This window comes from Ursus maritimus, unplaced genomic scaffold (assembly GCF_017311325.1).
Source record: "Ursus maritimus isolate PB19 unplaced genomic scaffold, ASM1731132v1 scaffold_2, whole genome shotgun sequence".
Taxonomy (NCBI): Eukaryota; Metazoa; Chordata; class Mammalia; order Carnivora; family Ursidae; genus Ursus; species Ursus maritimus.
In genome coordinates, this window is record NW_024424452.1 from 29,063,219 (window position 1) to 29,083,880 (window position 20,662).

The 20,662-nt window shown below is 52.5% G+C and overlaps 1 protein-coding gene across 2 annotated transcripts in view; it reads right to left on the reverse strand.

The window, feature by feature from the left end:
* Positions 1–20,662, reverse strand: part of SNX29 (sorting nexin 29) — a 511,108-nt gene that overhangs the window by 56,213 nt on the left and 434,233 nt on the right. The gene's annotated exons all lie outside the window — the stretch shown is intronic.

Consider the following 20,662-nt stretch of genomic DNA (forward strand, 5'->3'; position numbering starts at 1 on the left):
GGCTGCAGCAGGACAACAAAGGTACCCATGGGTCCCAGAGGAGCTCGCAGAGATCTCTCGGTTTCTGCAGTGGGGAGAGTCGGCGTGCTCTAGAGCGGAGACGGGAGATGGCTCCTCCCGCTGCCTGCAGGGCTGGGGGGGAGGGGGCAACAGGATCCCAGGGAGGTGAGGGTGCTCAGAAGGAAGGTGGGAGACGCCACCCAGGGGTTGAATAAGGCCCGTTTTCACTTGTCTCAGAGCCTCCTCTCACCCAGGTCCCAGAGGCAGCAGTGCCATGGCAGAAAGGTTGTCACCCTAGAAGAATCCCAAATCCTTGCCCGTACGCGTTCCTCCAGATGGCCGGGGCCTGGAAACCCGGCCAGCCCCTGAGAAATCCCAATATGGCAGCAACCGCACTTTGACAAGTGGGCAATTTTTACTGGAGCGATTCACAATAAGCCAAGGTATTTATGGAATCTTTATTCATGCTCTGTGCTCAGCGCGTTCGTTGCCTTGCATGCTTACAACCCGTCTGAGGCTGGAAACAGAAGCTGAGAAAGGGAAAGGAACATGCCCGAGGGCTCAGAATCGGGAGGCAGACGAGTGGGGTCCTGGGTCTTCAACCTGCTCAGAGTCGGAGCCGCCCTCCACCCAGAAGGCACTCTTCCAACTTACAGAAGAATCAGCTACGAGTCTTCCAAAGCACAGGCTTCCCCAGACCAGGATTCAGTTCACACAAATTCCACTCTGGGGTCAGCGCTAGCAGAAGCCGATGACCGTGGGAGGAGGAGAAAGCCTGCCACCTTGGTGCCCGGCGGCCATCCTCTGCCAGGGATACTGCTTCCCTGGGGTCTCAGTCTGATTCGGAGGTGCCGACACCCCGAGTCCCCAAAGAGTTTGCAGTGGGGCAGGGAAGATCTCAGAACTCTTCATGAAAGACTGCATTTTTCCTATGTCTGTCATTTCATTTTTACTTTATTATGGAAATTTCTAAATACAGCAAAAAGCAGAGCAAATCATACCAGGAATCCCTATAACCCTTTATCTAATAAAAAAGCCATAAACCTTCTCCATATTTGCTTCATCATTGCTACCTTTTTGCTGAGGTCTTTTACGGTAAATTATAGTCATCGTGACATGTCACCACAGGGGGCTTTGGCATGTCTTCCTAACATACGAAGAACGTTCTCCTATTTAACCACAATACCATTAGTGCCTCTAACAAAATGAATGCTGATTTGCTGGTGTTATCTCATACGTAGTCTATGTTTAAGCATTTAGTTTTCAAATGTGCCTACTGCTTCTCGAATTTTTTTAAGAAGGGGCTCTAGTCCATCCCAGAAGGACACTGGTGACTCCAGTAGGTTGAATGCAACACTGTCCAGAACAGACTCCCCCTCGGGGATCCACTGGGTTCTGACCTACTGGTGAAGACGGTCCTACTTTTTCTACCACAAGCTGCTGGTGCCTTGTATCACCTAAAAATATTAAAACCAGGATATTTCGGCATAAAATCCAGATTCCTAGCCTCCCTTGAAAACGGAGCAATCTTGCCGTCATTAGCTGGAAGCACAGAGCCGCCACCCCTCCCAGCCTGCCTCCTTGGTCCGATCCCCTGCCTGGCCTCCCGGGGCCCCTATAAAACCATCCAAGAGACCACACTGTGGGACGATCGCACCCAATGACGTTCCCTCAGGCAGGTAGAGCGACCTGCGTAGCCATTTACCAGCTCCACCATCAGGTGGCTAAACCAGGGGGGAGCCTCAGGCTTCTCATCCAAGAAATGGGGCTAAGGATGGAGCCTACCTCACTCGTGATAACCTAGGCTAAGCCCCTGGGAATGAACATCATCTGCCAGGCTGCAACAGATGATGATTCATGGCTGTTCCGCCACGATGTTTCCTGTCAAGTCATTTCTATGTGGACAGGGTGATGACAGGCAGGCAGATGGTGGATGTCGAGGCAGGGGGCAAGTGCTACGAAACTGTGATCCCCGGGTACTCAGGGAAGCTCGAAGGAAATTTGCAAGAGGAATGGAGGAGGGTTTCAGTCGGAGGAAGTCACTCCTGAAAATACTGCTTTAGCATCCCTTGGAGAAAAGACACGTCAGACAGAGCGTCTAGGTGGGCATCCTCGGGTGGGGAACAGACATGCCAAGGAGAGGGATGAGCAAATGCAAACGACAAAGCAGGAGGTCTGCCGGGGCAGCAGAGGGCAGGCCCCATAGCAGGGCTCAGCCGTTTGAGCGAGAGCTGACTAGTGGCAGGCGGAGGGGATCATGCACAGCCTCGCAGACCATCGTAGAAGGAGGCCGGCAGGAGGACGGATGTAGGAGAGGCGTGATCTCATAGGCATTTAGGAAGACCGCTCTGGGGGACACCGCCTACAGGCAGCGTTCGACAGAGAGATCTTTCAAAATTCTGTCATGACGTTGTCCTGGGTCAGAATTCTTCAAAGGCTCCCCGTGAACTCTATCTGCTCCCCAACACACATGTCTAAACCGTTAGCACAGCTCACAGGGAGCTGCACAATGTGGCCACAGCACGCCCTGCCAACCTCACTTCACGTCTCCCTGTTCCACCCTTCAGCCCACCCAACACCGTCAACGTGTCTGCCCCCTGACTTTCTCCCCATCACACACGCGCTCTCCTGGTGCCTTCTGGCCTTTCCAGAGCCCTTCCCTTGCCCTGGAATACCTCACAATTTTGGTCTCTGCTCTTGTGCCGCCACCTCTGAGAAGCCCTCCAGGACACACTAGCTAATGTTGCCCTGTTCTCTTCTTCACGGTCCTCACCACTGCCTGGAATGGTCTTGCTGACTTAACATGTGCCTTCTGCTCCCCCACCTCCCTTCATCAATTCTAAGTCCCAGGGAGGCAGGTCCCTTACCCATCCTGTTCCCCCCTGTATCGCCAGAGCCTAACGCAGTGCCTGGAGATGAAGAGAGGCCCCATAAACATTTGCCATAAGAATGCATTCACGCAGTGGATGAATTCAGGGGAGGAAAGGCAGGCCACCAGGCAGAATGGTTTGAAGGCTGTGGCCAAGTCCAATGAGAGAGGACAAAGACCCCTGAGGGGAGTGGGATGGAGGAAAGGAGGCTGACCTCCACGGGGCCTCAGGCAGCAAGATGAAGACAGGTAACAGCTGCACAAGGACAGGGAGCTAGTCCTTCAGAAACCCCAGTTGTCACACGGGCACCCGGGAGGAGATCTCTGTCCTGTCGGAGCCTGCCCCACAGGACTGGGTCAGCGCTGCAAGGGCCATGAGGTATTTCTGAGTTCACTGGCTGGGCCGCAGAGCTGCAGCCTAAACATAGTGCAAGAAGTGGCTGCAGTGGACAGAAGCCTAGCTCATGGAACCTGCCAGACTCGTCCGGGGGCTGCTTGTGCACCCCCGCGGCCATGGCCCTGCTGTCATTTCTGTGGCATTCCTGTCACACCACTACTGTCATTTAGCGTTCAGAGCCATTAGCAATGCTGGGGGTCAGTCCCCGCATCAGAAAAATCAGAAAAGAACACCCAGGGCTCTCTGGATGGGAGTGTTTTCTTCCCTCCGGAAAAGGGTAACTTTGTTTTGAGCCTCAAGAAAATAAAGACGCCATCACGTTAAGAACAGCAATTGTGAAGGGGCGCCTGGGTGGCTCAGTGGGCTGAGCATCTGACTCTTGATTTCAGCTCAGGTCATGATCTTGGGGTCAGGAGACTGAGCCGGGCTCGGCGCTCAGCGGGAGTCTGCTTGTCCCTCTCCCTCAAGCTCCCCTCCCGGCTCATGCTAACTCTCTCTTTAAAGTCAATAAATAAAAACCTTAAAAAAAATAGCAATTCTGAAAATGATGGAATACTGTAAACCAGACAATGAGCCACGCTTTCTAGAACAAACACTCGGCCCCTGACCCTCCACATTCTGACACTGTCTCCGTGAGGCCGCCCTTCCTGTGAGCTGCCTGCTGGTGGGCAGAGTGACTCTGTAATCCCGAGTTCCTTTTCATTCTCATCTAAGAACATCACAGTGTTTTACAAAATAAATTGGAGGTCTGGTTCCATCAGGAGTGGTGAGTGGCAAGTGGCTCAGGCCCTGTTGAGAGACGGCTACTCCAGAGTGAGCTGATCTGGTCCCTGGCTGGAGAATTCTGGAACATTGATTAGACTCCCAGGGGGCCCAGCACAAGGATCCTCTAGCTACAAGATCCCCACCCCTGCCCAATTCTGAGCAGAATGGCTTACCCGCGCCCCATTTCTTCTCCCTGGGAACAAGAGAGTCAGGCTTCCCAGCATCCTTGTGAGGTGGGAGCCACGGGCCAGGCCTGGCAGATGCCACATGAGCCAACCATGTCCAGGCCTTGCCAGAAGAAGGTTAGGACCCTGCGACGCTCTCCTCTCCCTTCTCTTCCCTTCCTCTGGGAGTGTGGCGGTCGTCTGGGAAGATGGCAGAGCCACTCATGAGGAAGCCACCACACCCCCCCGGCACTGGGTGTGAGCTGAATGAGAAACTAACTTTGTGGCCGAAAGCCACAGAGTTCCACATTTACGTCACGTGCTTTCAGAGGTCCTCCTGCTAATTCCATGGATTCTCACGGGGCACATACCCTGGTGATTTGCTGCAGGCCTGCCTGCGTCCAAGGCAGCGTGCCTTGAAAGAACACACACTGGTTAACAGATGTGGCCCCTGCCCTTGAGAAGCTTCGAGGCTGGTAGGGGAAGGAGACAAGCAGCAGGTACACGAATACATCAGGGTAAGTGCTATGGGAGAGCTGCGTGTGGGACAGTCAGAAGGAAGGCAGATGGACTAGCCTGGCGAAAGCAAGGCCCCTGGGAGGGGGCACCTTCAAAGCTGAGACAGGAGGAGAGACAGGAGGGCAGATCTAGAGGCAGGGAGAGCAGTGGGGAGGCTGCTGTGGTCACCCAGGCAAGAGGCGCTGGTGGTGTGGCCCAGGCTGCCAACCTCAAAGGGAAGGAAATGCACTCAAGTTCTCGGTCAGACGTGGGCTAGATTCATTCGCTTACTCATTCAACGATCCAGTCACTTCATTCATTCATTCAACAGACATTGCTTGGGGCCTGCTGTGAGCCAGGCACTGTGAAGGCCTGGGTCCTGACTTCAGGGAGCTTCTAGCCGGTTGGAAGAAGTAGGCGAGGCAGTGCCCACGACACCACACATGTGACAGAGGTGTGCACGGGGTGAGCTGTGGGGTACAGGGGGCGTGCCCTGAGGCTGGCGTCCTATAACCACCATCACAGCGGTGGCAGCAGGGGCTGGCACTAGTCACGTGTAGGGAGCAGCTCCTCCGTGGGCGCTGGGCCGCGCACACCTCGGCACAGATTCCCTGCATTCTCAGAAGCGCACTGAGACAGGCACTTCCGAGAGAGGAAGCGGAGGAGAGGCTGAGGCGCGAGTGCCCACACGCTCTCAACGACTGAGCCCGTTTCCTGGGCCGGTGCCCGCATCCGGCTGCCTGACAAAGAGAAGGGAGAGGTGCTGGGCAGGGATGGCCGGGATGTGCCAAGGGCCACGGCTGGGGAGAACCGGAGGCAGGAGCAGAGCGGGGGGCAGGCAGCTGGCAGGGGCAGACCGGGGAGGTCAAGGTAGAGAACATGGACTCCGCCCTCGGGGCAACAGGAGAGTGACAATCAGCTGTTCCTTCCATGAGACAGAGAAGTTCGGACTCTGGTTTGTAAGAGCTCTGCTTGGTCCCTCTCACTCTGTTTTGTCTCGAATCCTGAAAACCTGCCTTTCGTGCTTCCAGGATGGGTCAGCTGGGAGGTGCAGACGCAGCTGATCTCAACCGCAGGCCCCTGCCCGCACTCCTGGGACACGCAGACAGGCTGCACGGCACGCAAGCTGCAAACTGGTGAGCTCCGCGAGCTCCGCTGTGTTACGGGTGTGATGCCTGAGCACTTGTTTCCAGGGAGACCGTTATGTAATCGCTAATTGGGAAGCCAGAAGAGAAAATTCCCACAATTGCCACTTCCAACACTCTCCACAGAGGGATCTGAGAACCATGAATTGTCGGGCATGATGGACCCTCGCACCGCTTCCGAAATGCCACTGAGCCCCTTGTATAAGCTTCTGATGGGGTAATTTTGGCAAAGCTGCACAAAGCATCTTCACTTGATTAACTCAGGGAATAAGAAAGGTGCAAACTTAGATAAGGAAACTGGGCTTCTAATCTTTACACCCAGAACGGGCTCCAAGAGGCCATGAGGGGGTCCTGAGGTTCACAACAGGCCTAGACAGCTGGATGAGTGACCTGGCTGGTTTAACCACGTCTCATTTAACAAGATTTTCTCCTGGGTGTTCACCAGCTGAAATGCACCAGATGTGAAGGGAAGAGGGGAAGGAGAAGGCTTTCTCTGCAGAGTTTGGGGAAGGGAGGGAGAGGAAGGCTGGGGTGTGTCTCTAAGGCACCCCTGGTGAGAATTTCATGACCTAAGTCTCTACAGACACCCCCTGACTTCAGGAGCCCAAGTCACTGCCCTTCTGAAGGGACAAGGGCAGTGAAGTCCTGCTCATGACTTCATCCCAGCGGCTCAACCTGTCATCCTTTACCAAGCAAGTAGTCAGTCATCAACTGGGAAGGACGGAGCAAGCCAAGAAACAGATGTAACCCTTCTGAAGTCACAGTCTCCCTCTGACATTTACAGAGCCCGTGGGATCGCGTATGTTACACATGTCGCTCATGCACCCAAGGAGCCAGCAGGCGCCAGGGTACACAGTCCCTTGGCCATCCTCACTCCCTGGATGCCAGGCTGCACCAGGGCCTATGGGGAGCAGGTGTCAGAGGATGGCACGATGGCAGCCCCAGAGGTGACCATGTAGAAGCCCTTCGTTCTTCTAACAACGTTTCCAGGAGGCTGATGGGCCAGGTGCCGTGCTGGGGGCCCCAGACTGATGACGAGTCACAGCACCAACTCTCAGGCTAGGGGTGGATGACGGGCAGGCACAGCATTAACAAAACTCTGGCAGAACATAAGAAGAACTTTCAGTGGAAGGTGGCATTCCCTTCCAGCCAGGCTGGTGTGGGAGAGCATTTGGGAAGCAGGAGGCACTGTGGTTCTTGGGCCGGGGTGGAGGAGGCTGGTGAGGGGGATTTCCACGGATGGTGGCAGGGGGGAGGCACTGGGATGGAGGGCCCAGGGGCTGGCGATCAGGGCTGAGGGAGCTGGACAGAGGGGTGGACAGACTGAAGCAGGGGCTGAGCCAGGCTATGGGGAGAGTCCCAGGTTAGGGCCAGAATTCACTCAGAGTGTGCGAAGGAGAGATCAGGTACACACACGGGAGTCAGGAAATTGGAGAGGAAAGTGGGGACAGTTTGATGCTCACCACCTCACGTGGACCATGCCCAGAGCCTCACATGAATTTATCCCTGTGGCCTCCTGTGGGGCTGGAATTATCACCCCACTTCATAGCTGGGGAAACAGAGGCACAGAGGGATGAAGCTGCTTGCTCAGCTCACAAAGAATAAGTGGCAGAGCCAGGATTTGAACCTGGACGGTGAGCTTCGAGCTCTTGTCTCACTGGCTGGGCCATGCTGCCCCTGAGAGCATCACTTTTTTTTTTTTTTTAAGATTTTATTTATTTATTTGACACAGAGAGAGACACAGCCAGCGAGAGAGGGAACACAAGCAGGGGGAGTGGGAGAGGAAGAAGCAGCCTCCCAGCAGAGCAGGGAGCCCAATGCGGGGCTTGATCCCAGAACCCTGGGATCACACCCTGGGCCGTAGGCGGACGCTTAACGACTGAGCCACCCAGGCGCCCCCTGAGAGCATTACTTCTGAGTTCCGTGGGGTGAAGGGGCGAGCCACGGAACACCAAGGGCAGATCTTGAACTGACCCCTTATAAAAACCCTCTCAGCCTTCCAGGTCAAACATCATAGTGACTGGGCAGAGAAGCTTCGGGGTCCTGTGCAAGGGTCACCTTCAAGTTCTGCTCCCATCCACTTCCCAGGGACAAACCTCCAGGGGCTCCCTAGTGCCTTGGGGACCAATGTCAAGTTCTTCTCATGGCACCAAAGGCCCTTAGTCATCCGGCTGCTGCAGGCCTGTTGGCTTCACCCTCTCACCTGGGCTGGACTCCAGTCCCACATCCCTGGAGAGACGCTCTCACCCCCATCCTCAATCTCTGGGGTCGAACATAAGTGCTTCCCTAAACCCCCCAGGACAGCTGGCTGCCTTTCCACCAAGGAGCCCAGACCCAAGCTCCCAGTGGCCTCACTTCACTACACACACGAACTCTTTCCTCTTGGCTACCGGCTCCTCCAGGACAGGAACCGGTTTTGCTCACTGTTGTCTCCACCTGCAGTACCGAGCACAAGGCTAGGTTCCTGGCAGACACTCTTAAGTGAGGGATCCCAGGCAGCATTTATCAAGCTGCTCCCGAGGAGCCCGAGCATTTCCGGCCCCACCCAATGCCCTCCGTCTAGAACATCCCCAAGCCCTCAGTGCGGCACTAAGACCGCCATGCCCTGACTCCTCCCACCCTCTTCCATCCCATGTCCTCCCCACTGTCCTCCTCATTATTCAGGAGCCATGTGGGCCTCCTGAAACAGGCCAAGCCTGCTTCTATCTCTGAGCCTTTGCACTGGCTGCTTCGGTCTGGAATGCCGTCCCTCCAGATACCTCCGTGACCCACGTCACTCACTGTCTCCCCATCTCTGCCTAGAGTCCCTTCTCCTCAAACAAGAGACCCTCGGGTCCACTCTGCTACCCTCCCTACCCCTTTATTTTTCCACGGTGATGACCATATATGTCCCTGGTGCCTGGTGACAGTTTCTGGCAACCAGCAGGTGCTTTGTGTTTACTGACTAAGCAAACACTGAACACTGTATCTATCTGCATGTGCTGGTCCCTCTGTAGTCCCTTCTGTTCCTCTCTGACCTCACAGTTAAGGAAACTGAGGCACAGAGAAGCTAAAACAGTTTACCTGAGCTTACAGAGCTAGTAAGTGAGCAGTCTGGAAGTGGAATCCAGGCCTATCTCAGGGCTCACTCTAGAGCCCACACCCTAACCACTTAGCTGGCGTTTCGGAGTCCTTGTTGAAATGCAGATCAACTCCTGGAAGAGTAACCTGTCATCAATTCTCAGGCAATGGCCATTCCCAAGAGCTGGCCTCCTAGGTTACCTGGAAGAACAGGTTCCTGGGGCCCTGGTGGGGATGTCGCCAGATGCAAAATGCACGCTTAGAGGTATCCCTGGCTCTACTACCACAGGTTTCCGGGCTGCCTTTTGGGTAAGCTCTGGTCTATCTTTTCTCCAGCCTGCACTTTTTTTTTTAAGATTTTATTTATTTATTTGACAGAGATAGAGACAGCCAGTGAGAGAGGGAACACAAGCAGGGGGAGTGGGAGAGGAAGAAGCAGGCTCATAGCAGAAGAGCCCGATGTGGGGCTCGATCCCAGATCGCCGGGATCACGCCCTGAGCCGAAGGCAGACGCTTAACCACTGTGCCACCCAGGCGCCCCTCTCCAGCCTGCACTTTTGAATGGATTTGTTCTGTAGACCCGGTTGGTTCTCAGAGAAGACCCCTCCTACCCACCCCCCAACCCCCATCCCCATCCCATCCCCATCCTCCCAGGGCACGGAGGTGGCATGAGCTCTAGGGGAAGGGGCATGGCAAACCCTCCAAGTTAGTGGGCATGAAAAATTAGTGTCTAGACCTCTCCAATTATGAGATGACACCAGAGAGACCAATTTCTTCACCTAAGCCTGGAGTCATCCAACACAACCTGTGCAGGTGAGGGAAGGCTGGGGCCCTGGGTCCTAGTGTCACGCTGCTCCCCACCCCGTGCGTGTCCCTGGGAAAGCCAGGTCCCTTTGAAGCCTGCAAAGGGAGTGGGCAAGCCCGAGGATCCCTCAGCTTCCTTCCTGGGCAGACACGTTAGAACCCCTGCTTTGGTTAGGCTGTAGCTCCTCCTTTCATTCCAAGTGTCAAGACTAATTAAAGAAAAAAGAGACTTCCCGAAGTAATCTCATCCCACGTTACTCTCCCCAGTTGACAGGGCTTCTCCACAGCATGGTAGACAACGTACACCCAGCCACAAATAGAGGCGACTCAGCTCGTGTGTGAAGGAAACATGCACAATAGTCCGGTAGCCCCCAAAATCAATACGGCAAAGACCTGAAGAATCCTGCATTACCGCAGCTCTTCCAATAGTTCCGACCTCTGTAGCAGGGGCAGCCTTCAGAGATGAAAAGGCACAAACTCGTCCATCAGTCCATTACCTCCTTTGAACCTCAGATCTGCCAGTGCCTTTTCATTATCTGGCGTATTTTAGTATTAGGGCCCAGGAGTCCCTTCCGTATGTCGTATCCATTCCACGTTGTGCTCACCAGTTTACAGGGAAATTGGATGCTGCGGCTGCTGCCTGGGGAAGGGGGGAAGTGGAAGGCCAAGGGAGAGCAGCAAGGAGCCCAGGGTCACCAGACAGTGGCTGATGCCGTGGAGCTTGTGGGGAGCACCAAGCCTGCTCAGTCCTCCCAGACCGGTGGCAAGGTGGGGTTATCACTATCATTAGCACCCCTTACACAGACAAGGAAACTGAGGCCAGAGATGTCACTGGCCGTGCCCGAAGGCAACAACTGGAAAGCAGTGGTACTAGGATCTGGACCCAGACTGTCCAATGCCGCAGCCCTGCTCCTAACTGCCTGGCAGTATTTTCAACCAGATTTACATGAAGGAGAAAGAAGAACATCAGGTCTCAGAGGCGGGGAGCTCGGCCCATTTGCAGCTGGGAGCTTGCAGAGCCTGCCAAAGGGCCGAGCCCCTCAGCAGAGGCGATGATGGAGGACCTACAGGGTTATTTCCTTTCCCAAAGCCATACAAAATGAGGAGGGCCGGAATTTAAAATCTGGACTCTCAGACCCAAACTGTACCCCTCTCTTTGCACTAAATCGCTGAACTCTCCTAAACTGCCTCCCCCTGATTTGTGTAGAATGTGCATGTGGGGAAGGCAAAGGGAACCACGAACTCTGCCTAACGGGTAACAGAACTCCCAAGAAACTACACACGTGTGCACGGCAGATGCGCAGAGAACAGCAGCGAGAATCATCACCACAGCTACCATCTCAGCGCTTACTATGTGCCGCTCTGGGTTAAGTACCTGTTATCTGGTTCACCCTGGTTCACTTCGTACCTGTTACTTGGTTCATCCTGGTTCACTTTGTACCTGTTACTTGGTTCATCCTGGTTCACTTTGTACCTGTTATCTGGTTCACCCTGAAAACGAGCTTCCGAGGTAGGTTCTATCATGCGCCCATGTGAAATAATGAATCAGAGGTGCGGGGCGGGGGGGCATGCCCAAGCTCCTGGATCTGGTGAATGACACGGCTGGGATTCGAACCAGGTCCTCTGACCTGTCAACAGTGTCTGCTGCCGCCCCCACGGAAAGGCCAAGGGGCTTCGGACAGCCCGACTGCCTCCCCCACCGTATCTGAGTCAGGACTTCCCGCATTATGTGCAGGCAGATTTAGGACGCTGTCAGCAGCCCAAGGCTGGGTTCTGAAAGCCTCGGGGTGAGGGACTGCTTATGGTGGAAGGAAAAGGGCAGACCTAAGAGAACCTCTCAGACCTGATCCTGTCCATGCTTTGTTCATGGAAAAGCCACAGGCTTAGCGCCCACACCAAACGCAAGCTCGCTCCTCCTGTGGGTCCCAGACACCCTCCTCCCCCTGCTCACACTGCTGATGGGGCTGTGGTGAGTCCCACTGCGGACGAGACCTTCCTCTAAACGGGAGAGACAGATCAGAGCCCCAGGGCTGGGCAGCTCAAGGGGGAATATAGCAGGTGCAGTCAGCACTCACACCCTATCAGTGGGCGACACCAAGCGTCAGAACGGCAAACAAACCCCAGCCCCATCTGTAGGGAGGCGTGCCCGCGCCAGACCCGGACTGCAAACCCACACAGGCCCAAGCTGCATCTCCGTCCTCCTCCCAGAGGCTTCTCACAGCAACAGTAACAACAATAATCATGACACCCTTTCCTGTAAGCTTACCATGTGCCAAGGCCCAGCTGAAGCGTCTACTTGCATTATCTTACGCCCACCCCACAAGGGCTTTATGAACCGGGCCCTCATACCCGCATTTGGCAGATCAGAAAACCGAGGCTCTAAGAGATGAAATGCCTTCTCGACAGTGACCCGCTGGTGAGGGACGGAGCTGGGATTCACAGCCACCTGTGTCTGTCAGCTCCTAAGCACGATGCCATCCCTGCCTGTCAGGACCAATGTATTCACAACTGCAGGAGACCTGCAGCTTTGCTAAAAATAGAAATACAAACCCCAACGAGTCCTACAGTCTGCACAGAGTAAACCAAATACCATCATTCCCAGCACTCTCCCCTGGCACAGTGAGACATATCCCTGGCTGGATAACTTCTCATCTGTGGGAGGGTGGACGGTGTAGAGAGGTTTCACTGTCACCTCTGCTGCTCAAGACAGGTTGGGTATGGTGGCCTGTCCCTCTCCACAGAGAAGCAGCATCTTTTACGCCCTCCGCGGTGCCAGGCACAGGCTGGGCCCTCGGCAGGACACCACAAATGAGCTTGTGGCAGGCAAGCACCAGGCTCCACTGCCACTAAAGCCTACTTGTCTCTGTTATCGACTCTGTAGCCAAGGGAAACTGCAGGCCCAGCAGCTGGGGCCGGCGGTGGGGGGGAGGAGGGGGAGGCTGGGTCATACATTTAACAGGAAGAACTCAGAAGGGAAAGAAGGGCATTGCCCACAGACAAAAATGTCTCCTTTACGAACTTCAGTGCCATCCGAGCCACGGCTCACACAAGCCACTGGAGGCAGCGTGGACAGGCCAGCTGGGAAGGGGCACCACTTCCCCAGTCCCGGAAACTTGCCTTGTGCAAAAGCGGGCCCACCGTGGCCAGATCGCCTAGACTTAGAAGTGAAATCTCAGATTTTAAAATGCTGAAAAAGAACTGTGACAATAAAGAGCAGGCCACACAAAGCCACCAGTGTGAGACGTACGATCTCCTCAGACGCTCCTCCACCCAGAGAGCCCTCCTCAAACTCCCAGCAGCCAGCCGGAGGACCCGGGATTCTTTAGGCAAGGGACAGGGTGTAGCCACATGAGTCCCTGAGAGTTGGGCTCAGCTCCAACTGCGGCTTCGCTGCGGGATCGTGAGCGAGTCACTAGCTGCCTCGGGACCTCGGCCTCTTCAGCTGCGCAGTGCGGGTATTAGGAATGGCAGGCTCAGAGGATGATCGTGGGACCAAAGGAGATAATGCCTGTGAAGCAAAACCTGGGGCTGCTCTCAGTACACAATGGACACTCGGTACACAACGAATCTCCTTTGTAGAACGGAGCACACATCAGCTTGCTTCTGCCTGTAAAAGGGCTAGATTTCTGAGCACTCTGGTAGTATTTGGTCAAGTTCTATAGAGTAGACTGCACAACCAAGCAATTCCACCATGAGCATCTATTCCAGAGAACTGCTCATGCAGGATCATACGGGTCACGGACAGGGAGATTCATTGCTGCAAGGTTCTGGAGTCAGGAGCCACTTGTGGCACCTGTGGGAGAGAGGAGGAGTGAGAGGTGGCGGATGCACACCTGAAATTACCATCACCAGTTACAGAAGCAAAGCACAGGGGGACACAGACCCATGAACGGAGCCGCGACAGGCCACCGAGTACACAAAGTAAAGGAACGGAGACTAGAGCCTAGCACCGTGAAAGTCAGAAAAAAATACACACGGCAATGCAACACAGTCTAGAGGCAGACACATACTTGCAGCTCCAGCCAAACCCAGCAGCAGCTGCCCATGGCAGGCCGGGGGAGGGGGAGGCGGACGGGGTAAGAGTTGAGCAACAGAGGGCTGGAGGCTTTAGGGCACCCAATGGGGGCAGTTTATCGGAGCCGAAGAATAGTGCTAACGAGCTTTTCTTTGTACCTGAGGTCAAAGGAGGAAACACAGAAAGGAGAGCAGCACTATTCTCTCGTCTGACCCTGTCTACTGCCAGGGCCTCCCTCCATCAGACCCAAAGGCCCAAGCAGGACCTTGGGTCCACACGTGCTCTGCCCTGGAGAAGCTTCGAGTCCGGTAACTTCAGACGTGGAGACGGAGCTATAACATTCCAGCTGGAAATTGAGAGCACTCTCCTGTATTTTATGTTCCAGTCTTCCCTTCCCATGGGAAGCACCCCCTGGGGCCCCACTCTCCTCCCGTCCCCACTCCTCCAGGCAACCCCTTGGCTGTGCCAGCCCTGGACTGGCCTGGTGATGCCGGGCTGACAGATGGCACACACACACACAGCCATTCCCTCGTGACTGGCAAGCGAGTTCAGTCACAATGCCCTGGATCGGGTCACAGTCTGGTTTAGAGATCCTCAAAGGTTTTAACAGCGCTGGCGGTGGCATTATGTGGGACCATCTCTGTCTTAACTGCTGCCTCAATGATGAACATCCATTCTTACTGCTAGTGCCATGGGCTGAAATGGCTGGATGGGCAAAGGGAGGCATAATGAAGGCAAAATCTCTCAATTCTCAAGTCAGTTGGCAGCTAATTCAAACGCTTGAATATCACGGAGCAGACCAAAGAAAACATATCTGCAAGCCATCCAAAAACAACAGAAAAAAACTGATAGGTCATCAAAAATAGATCTCCACAACACTGGCTCTCCCCAACCCCGGTCAGAGTCCATCAGGCTGGGCTCGTGCGAGGGGCCAGTTCCAGGCTCCTGCAGACCCCGCACCTTTTTGCACAAACACTCCAGAAACCCTGGGAGGGGGTGGGGCCTGGCTCGACCACCAGAGCAGGGCTGGGGCCGTAACAGGGCGCCACTTCCCGCGACTCCCACCCTTGACGCTAAGGTTACACACTCCACAGCAAGCACATCCCTGAGGCCAGGTCTTCAGAATACGGCATTTCACTTAAAACCTCAAAAACACACTTCTCAGACAGGGGGTGGTCCTCCCTCCTACAGGTAAGGCCACTGAGACACAGAGAGATGAGGTACCCCGTCCATGCTCATGTGACAATGGTCCAGCCAACTCCCAGGCCCAGCTCCTCTGCCGTCCCACACTGTGCCCTAGTTTATACAGGAGAAGTTGACAAAAATCCAACTCAGAAAGTCTGCAGTGTGCCTGAGGCCGTGCTGGGCAGCAGAGGGACCAGAAAGGACAGGAGACCTACCTTTCAGGACATCTGAGTTCAATGCAAGCCTGAACTATGTTTATCTACAGTGCTTCTGACACCAAGTGTGCAGGGGCTTTTCCCACACCAACAACCAATTCTCCAACTTTCCAGACCCTACCCGGTTGTCTAACGATTCAGCTCAACTCTGACACTAACTGCCTGAAGTCAGCATCGGACCACAAAGGTTAAGAGCTCTGTCCCTTGTATCTGCCCTCACGTCTGATGCCAACCCCAAGTCCCAGCCTCTTGTACTTCTGACCAAGTGGCTACACATCGGGGGTTCCCATGATCCGTTCCTCAGGTTCAGTAATTTGCTAAAATGGCTCACAGAACTCAGGAAACCAGTTTACTTAACATTACTGGTTTACCATAAAGCTTACATCTCAAAACAGCCAAATGGAAGAGAAAGGTTTGAGGGGGAGGGGTGCAGAGCACCCCAGCCCCCACTAGGTGCACCACCCTCCCAGGACCTCAGTGTGTGCACCCACCCGGAAGCTCTTGCAGCCTCACAGTTGAGGATTTTTAGGGAGATTCCATGATACAGGCACGACTGATTAAATCATTGGCTATTGGTGACCGAACTTATTTGCCAGCCCTTCTCCCTCCTCAGAGGTCAGGGGTTAGGGCTGAGCATTCCAGCCCTCTAATCCCGTCCTGGCCTTTCTGGAGCAGAGCCCCATCCTGAAGCCATCTGGGGGCCCCAGCCACCACTTAGCTCATTAGCGTTGGGAGATTCCGAGGGTCTTAGGACCTCCTGGGTCAGGACCCAACAGTGTATCAAAAGATGCTCCTCTCAGCCCATCAGGAAATTCCAAGGGTTTTAGGGGCTCTGTGCCAGGAACCAGGGACAAAGACTAAATATCTATTTGTTATTATATCACAATAACAAAAAAATGGATAAGATAAAGCAGGAAGGATAAAGGGATTATTTTCAAGTTTTACTCGGGAGCTTTATTTACCCTGGACAGGGTCCCTGGAGTTTTTCTGCAGGAAAAAAAGTAAAAATAACATCAGAGTTAAATAAGGATCCAATCTAGCTAGAGTCAAGACATGCCCCAACTGGGGGGGGGGGTCTTAGCTCCTTTATCTGTAAGAGAGTGGCAGCTGTCTTCATGCATTTATTCAACCCATAGGATGTGCCAAGCATGTGCTAGGAGCTGGGACCCACAATGGTGCATGAGACTAGAGCATAGGAAGCTGGGGCTCACAGAACAGCTGTATGCTCCACTCCATTCCCCCAGTAAACCCTGCAGGGGACTAGCTCTGGCCAACAGGCAGCAAGCAGAAGCCGCACCTACCAGCTGGCCAGGGCACAGTTCAGGGCCGCCGTGTCTCTGCTGTCTCTCTCTGCAGGGCATGCTGCAGAGACTTGGGAGCAGTACTGTCCCTTCTTCCTGCTTCTCTCAAACTCCTGCAAAAGGTGCTCCCCCAATCCCGGCCTCCAATGCCCCCCTGCCCCCTGCTGATGGCAAGATAGCTACTGCCAAGCCCACTGCACAGATGGGGCCCCTGAAGCACAGACCTGCCTGGTAGCCAAGTTTAAATGCAGGTTCCTTGACCTCATCCCTCAGAACCAAAGGGACTTCTGATCTCACGTTGTTCACGAGTTTTCAAGGGAGGTTCCTGCAAGGGTGCAGGGCTGGCTTAGTCAGTTGAGCACGTGACTCTTGATCTTGGGGTTGTGAGTTTGAGCCCCATATTAGGTGTAGAGATTACTTTTATTTATTTTTAAAGGTTTTATTTATTTACTTGAGAGAGTGAGTGAGCATGAGCAGGGGGAGTGGCAGGCAGAGAGAGAGAGAGAAGCAGGCTCCCCCCCCACTGAGCAGGGAGCCCAGTGAGGGGCTCGATCCCAGGACCCTAAGATCATGACCTGAGCCGAAGGCAGATGCTTAACTGAATGAGCCACCCAGGCATCCCTAGAGATTACTTCTTTAAAAAAATCATTTCAAAGGAGGTTCCTGCAGAATTCCCCAGAAGTCTCTTGGGTGAGGGCTCCATTTGGGACATAAGAGGAGGGGCTAATTCAACACGGCAGCTCCCCTTTGTCTGTTCCAAGCACTGCAGATGGCAACCATGACGACAGCAATGGCGGCTATTTACGGAGAGCCTACTTGGTGCTAGCTTAGGTGTGGTGGGCGCTATAACTAAACCCGTTTTACAGATGAGAAAATTGAAGTATTGAGGTGAAAAACTTGTCCAAGGTCAAACATCCTTTGGACAATGGAGCCAGAAGTCAAACCTGGGCCCAGTGACATTCCCAGTCTACTCACTGCACCACGGAAAGGCGCCTTGTGGGCATGTGGCACAGACAGCAGCAGGCTGACACCCAAATGCATGGTCCCCTCCCAGGGGCAGATGTGTTCCTGGACAGCAGAGTCCAGCCAAAGGCTCTATTTCCCAGACCCTCCTTCATCTAGGTGAGGCTGCAGGACTCGTTTTTGACAGTCAAATTTAAGAGGTGAGGCTGCACTTCTGGGCTGAGGTATTTAAGAAGTGGATGTGTCTTTTCCACTCTCTCCTTTCCCTCTTTCTCCCTGGTGAACTGTGTTCCAAGGCCCTAGGACCAAATCTGGCCCGACATCAATGGCCCCTGTTTTTGTGGATAAAGTTTTATTGGAACTCAGCCACACCCATCCGCTTCTGGGTCGTCTGGCTGCTTTCATGACGCAACAACAGAACGGAGTAGTTGTCACTGAGACTGTATGGTCTGCAAAGCCAGAAATATTTACTATCAGGTCCTTTACATAAAAGATTTGCTGACCGCCGCCCTAAGGGATGGTGAAAGTTCAGGGCATAAAGAGCTTGGGCCCATGCGTAAGCCACTTACCACAAATGTCAGACGACAGCATCAACAAGGAACAAACTGCATGTCTGGCGTGTAAATTTGTTGCAGCAGCTAGCTCTACCCCACCTAACATGTGTGGAGAAATGGATGAGGCAGAGGACTCCATTCCCCACTGGTCATTGGTTGTCCAGACCTGGGACAATGGGGCCTAGTATCAGCTACTCTGCATGGTCAAGATTCTTCTTCTCTGACCGCAAATGGCAGCTAACAGTTCTCAAGGGTGTGCCATGTGCCAGACACTGGACTAAATGCTTCGATTTGCTGGTAAAGAGACTGAACTGGAGAGTCAGACCACCTGGGTTTGAATCCTGGCTCTACCACCTACTAGAGCTGTGGCCTTAGAAAAGTTACCTCATTTTATAGTCTCTAAAAGAGGGATCACAACGGTAGCTGCGGTGCCTGCACAAAGCACGCACACAGTCTGGGTACCATTGCCATCGTTGTTACCACTTTGCCAGGTCATTTTGTTCTCAACATCACCTGTGGGCTTTGGACAGTCATCATCTCCACTAGCTGAGAAGCACATGAGACATGGTATTTGCTTTTCCACAGCTTTGTCAGACAGAGGAATGAAAAACTGAAGATGACAAGGAACAGACATGTGTTGTGTTAGGGTAAGCCCCAGGAAAGGCACCTGAGGAATGGGGTTCCAGTGACTGAGGTGGGTTGGTTGGGAGGGGGTGTGGTGAGGTCAGTCCAGGTCATCTAAGCAGGGAGATCCCACTTCCCCAGCTAAGTCTCTGCTACCTCTATGCATTGACCAGAGTTGATGTTCCCAAACCTGCCTTGACTTAAATCCCTCACATGCAGCCTTTGGTAAATGTAAGATTCCACGATCTCACTTCCGTATCCTAAGATGCTACAGACCTCAGGGATTTCTTTTTATCTCTTTTATGGGGTAACCAAGTAGACAACAGCCTTTTAAACCTTGGCTCCACTGCCTTTACATCCCTTTAGATGCCTTTACTGAAGCCTTGATTTTAAGATATTATGATAGATAATTTCTTCTTTCTTATTTTTGGCTGTCCAGCAGCCATCCCTTCTATGCCACTGTTAAGAACACTATAATAATCCCTTCAAAAATCTCCCATTCCCCAATTTTCAGTTCATATAGTTGGGGAGAGGCTACCCCCTGCAATTGTAGAAGCAGACACATGAGTCAGGTCCCCTATTGGAATGTTTAATCCCCCTGGCCACAGAGATTGGCTCAAGAATGAGCATATGAACAAAAGAAGCACAAAACTCTAAAAACTACAATATATTATTAAAAGAATTAAAGATGACCTAAACACACAGAAGAACATCCCACATTCATAAGTGGGAAGGTAGTATAAAAATAATAATATTCCTGAAATTGATCTACAGATTCAATGTAATGCCTTATCAAAATCTCAGTTACTGATGGTTTTTTCTTTTTAACATAATTTACAAGTTTATCCTAAAACTCATATGGAAATTTAAGGGACCCAGAGCAGCCAAACTGACCTTGAAAAAAGAACCAAGGTTGAAGAGTCACTTCTCAATTCCAAAACCTACCACAAAAGCTACAGTAACTAAGACAGAATGGCACTGGTGCAAGGATAGATATTTAGATCAATGGGAAAGAACTTCAAGGTCAGAAATAGGCTCTCACATTGATGGACAACTGATTTTCCACCAGGATGCCAGGACAATTCAATGGGGAAAGAACAGTCTTCTCAACAAAACAGTGCTGGGACAACTGGATAATCACATGTACAAAGGGAACTTGGACCTCTTCCTTCATAACATACAGAAAAATTACCTCCAAATGAGTCCAGAACTCAATCTAAGCATAAATTTCAGCGACTCTGTTGTAGAAAGAGAAATTAGGGAATTGATTCTATTTACAATAGCACCAAAAACCATAATATATCTAGGAATAAACCTAACCTAAGAGGTAAAGGATCTATACTCTAGAAACTACAGAATACTTATGAAAGAAATTGAGGAAGATACAAAAAGATGGAAAAACATTCCATGCTCATGGACTGGAAGAATAAAAATTGTTAAAATGGCTATGCTGCCCAGAGCAACCTACACTTTCAACACCATCCCTATTAAAATATCGTTGGCATTTTTCAAAGAGTGGAACAAATGATCCTAAAATTTGTATGGAACCAGAAAAGATCCCAAATCACCAAGGGAATGTTGAAAAGGAAAAACAAAGCTGGGGGGATCACATTGCCTGATTTCATGCTATATTACAAAGCTATGATCACCAAGACAGCACGGTATTGGCATAAAAACAGACACATAGATCAGTGGAACAGAATAGAGTCTCCAGAAACGGACCCTCAATTCTGTGGTCAACTGATCTTCAACAAATCAGGAAAAAATATCCAATGGAAAAAAGACAGTCTCTTCAATAAATGGTGCTGGGAAAATTGGACAGCTATATACAGAAGAATGCAACTCAACCATTCTCTTATACCATACACAAAGATAAAATGGATGAAAGACCTCAATGTGAGACAGGAATCCATCAAAATCCTAGAGGAGAACAAAGGCAGTAACCTCTTCGACATTAGCCACAGCAAGTTCTTTCATAACACGTCTCCAAAGGCAAGGGAAACAAAAGTGAAAATGAACTTTTGGGACTTCATCAAGATAAAAAGCTTCTACACAGCAAAGAAAACAGTCAACGAAACTAAGAGGCAACTAATGGTATGGGAG